The 3,629-nt window shown below is 36.6% G+C and overlaps 1 pseudogene; it reads right to left on the bottom strand.

Moving 5' to 3' along the window:
* Positions 1 to 1,198: 1,198 nt before the first annotated feature.
* LOC120205933 lies at positions 1,199 to 2,750 on the bottom strand (annotated as a pseudogene).
* Between the last annotated feature and the right edge of the window lie 879 nt (positions 2,751 to 3,629).

Below are 3,629 nucleotides of genomic sequence, written 5' to 3'. Positions count from 1 at the left end.
GATTAATATAAATGTTTTACTTTCCTCTTTTCCCCTATTTAAAACCCTTAATAAGGATATATTTTTAAATTCATTCACCCTCTTAAAAGACCAAAGTGCCCTCTTAATTTATCTATTGATACAAATTAGTCTAAACACTATTCCAAATCATTTTCTCATCTTTTATACTTATTCAAATAAATCTTAAATTTTCAAATCTTTTTAATATAGTCCCTGATCTGATATTTGGGATATTACAAAAATTATTGGAAGTGACTTTCGAATAAGTTAAGATAAGCCCCTCACAACGATTTTAAAATGAAAGGGTATTACCTTTAATCCAATTATTTGATATGGGTCAAGTTATGCTCGTGAAGATATCATACATCAGTTTTAAAAAGATAAATTACACCTAAATCTATGCATATGAACAACATGCTTAAAATAAATATGTGTACATGCATACATATCATAATGATTTGAACATGTGATTAGCAAACATTCAAAGCAAACCTAAACTAACCCTACATACGTATGCATAAAAAACCTTAAACAATGACTAAAACATAAAGGGAACAAATTCAAGGTCAACATCATATATAAGCAAACAACAGGATATCATGTATAAAAATCTCAAACTTTAGGCGCTACAAACGTAATATAACGAAAGAAATACGAAAGATTAAAATATGGGTAATTTATGTCAAATACCACTAATCTTTATGCTCGGGATCGAAAATGCCACATACGTTTCAATTTTGCCAATTTTAGTACGGACGTTTATGTTTCACTTCAATTTTTCCACTCCACCGTTAATCCGTTACTGACACGATGACATGGCATGGATGAGCCGTGACGGTGATGACGTGGATGCCTTACCAAAATGACGTTGTTTCAACACAACTATTTTGATGCTCAATAAAGATAAAACGACATCATTTTACTTGAAAAAATTATTAAAATTTTATATAACTAGAGGGATTTAAACCCCAAACCCCTTGAAATTAAAATGAATGCTTAACTATTGAACTACATTATATTTTTCTTTTATGTTTTCTATAAAAGTTATAAAATGGACCAATTCCTTCAAGCTTTAACAACCTAACACGCTTGAAACGCCTCAAAATCCAACGAAACTATATTTCTGGTGAGTTTCCTGATCTGGGTTCACTCAGGAAGCTTTACTTTCTCGATGCTAGCGATAACAACATTGACAATATTAGGTTCTTACAAGTTCTAGATCCCTCTCATCATTCCCTCCACCAATACTAGTTCCACTTTGTCTACCAACATCATCAATTTCATCCACAAATACAATACAAGGGGCATTCTCCTTGGTTTTCTTGAAAAGATCACGAACTCAAAAGGCACCGACACAACAAACATTTCAACAAACTCTGAACCTGAAATAGAGAAGAATGGCACACCAGCTTCACCTGTAATTGCCTTGGCGAGAATAGTCTTTCCGGTTCCATGAGGGCCAATGAGAAGAACACCTTTAGGAATGCGAGCCCCGACTGCAGTAAACCTCTCTGGCTTCTCCAAGAACTCGACAACCTCTATGAAGTCCTGCTTCGCTTCATCAACTCTAGCAACATGATCAAATGTCACGCCATTGTAAGGATCCATTTGAAACTTTGATTAAGATTGACCAAAGGCAAGGGGGAAGCCAAGACCACCCGATCCACTCATTTCTCCAGATGATCTCCTAGAAAGAATGAACAACCCTCCAATCAAGATTAGTGGGAATGTGAGATTGCCAATCATGTTAAACAACAGTGAACCAGATTCTTCTTGAGCATTATGGGTAGCAAAGTCAATGTTTTTTTCTCTAAACTTCTGAAGAAACTCTTGGCTGAATCCTGGAAGTTGCACACGGACTCGGTGAACACGGTTTCCCAACTCAGGAGAGACAGCCTCCACGATAGCTATCATCCCATTTTTCATATAAATCCACTTTTTAACAATGTCCTTGTCCAAATACTCCAAAAAACTAGAGTAGAACATTCTCGAGCAAGAAACCTCTTGTTCATTGGCATTCACTTTCCCATTTCTTAGTAAAGCCGGAACTTCAATTCCAGCATTTCCATGTAACGACCGTAAGAATTCCCTTCTTCCTTCATGTTGTTTAGGTTTTAAAAATGCCTTTACAAGGATACCGTTTGATCTCCTACCCAACGAAGAGATGTTGGGGGTAAATACAATATGCTTTCCATAGAAGTTTATACTCAACTTGATTTTGTTCTGTGGGTAGACAGACCCTTGTTTCATCTTCGAGGAACTTCTCCACTGATTCCCCCTTAAAGTTGTTCAACACCAACTTAAAAATTATACTGGAAACAAAGCCTACGAGGCAAAGCAAGAAGAAACCAAAGAAAATTAAGAAGACAAGAAGATACGCTATAAGAGTTTCGTCATCGGAGAGTGAATCATCAGCGAGGTTGTCGAGCTTCTTGCAGCTGATGATACCGTACACAGTGGACAACAGAGTGAGGGAGAGTTTTGTGGTGGTGAAGAAATGGAAGTTTTGTGGTGGCGAATCTCTAACTTTTCTCAGGTAATACAGATGCTACGTGGATTAAATAACTTTGAAAAAGCCGTCCATGTCATCGTCGTCACGACATTGGCACGCCATGTCATCATACCGTTAACGGATTAATGACGGAGTGGCAAACTTGAAGTGAAACATATACGTCCGTGCTAAAATTGGCAAAATTGAAACGTCGGTGGCATTTTCGATCCCGAGCATACAGATGAGTGGTATTTGACATAGATTACCCTTAAAATAAAATAACAAAAAATTACATATCAAATGTAAAAAAAACTATAAGTCATAATAACCTATCAAATAACTAAAATGAAAAGCGCATGAACTATGAAGACAAAATCAAAAGATTCAAAAATATCCATTTCAAGGACCCAAGGGAGCTCATACGAAATTACCCTTTTTTTCAAAACACGGGTTCTCTCATTTCCCAAAACACTACCATTTTGATGACTATTCAAACGACGCCGTTCTGGCAGTCGTATATAAAGGCCACTTAGGGTATGAATCAAACCTTAATCCCATTTTCTCATCTTTCCTTTACTAAACCAACTCGTCGTTCACTCTATACTCTTAATTCTTTTATTATTTTTTTCTCTTTTTTTCCTCTCCTCCACTCAAACCCACAACCACCACGACTTTCACCATATATGAACCCCAATAAGGGGTCAAATTGACCCCTTAAAGTAACACCTCTCTTTAAACCAAAGACTCTAAACCTAAGCCTTTCAAAAAACAATCCCCTTCCCCTTCGAACCCCAACAAAATAAAAACCTAGACATCATCATCTCCTCCATTCTCCAGCACAAACGAGGACTTGGGAAATCTAGATTAAAACCTAAAAACCCAAAACCCCATCTTAGATTTAAGCCTTACAGAAAATACCCCTCCCCGTTAAAAACAAATTGAGACTAAACAATAAACGCTAGAGGACTCGATGGCTTACCCTTGACAGCTCAACTGAGTCTGGGCGCTCGGAACTGGTGACAAAACTCTTTGGATGAGAAATATAAACCCTTTTTATTTTTTACCCCTTTGTGATTGGTTGCACACTCATAAAACAAAAAACCCTTTTTTTCTTTTCTTTTTTGTTGCTAATAGTTTT

The sequence above is a fragment of the Hibiscus syriacus genome, unplaced genomic scaffold, assembly GCF_006381635.1.
Source record: "Hibiscus syriacus cultivar Baekdansim isolate YM2019G1 unplaced genomic scaffold, ASM638163v2 tig00000453_pilon, whole genome shotgun sequence".
Classification (NCBI taxonomy): domain Eukaryota; kingdom Viridiplantae; phylum Streptophyta; class Magnoliopsida; order Malvales; family Malvaceae; genus Hibiscus; species Hibiscus syriacus.
This window is presented reverse-complemented; position numbering and strand designations above follow the sequence as displayed.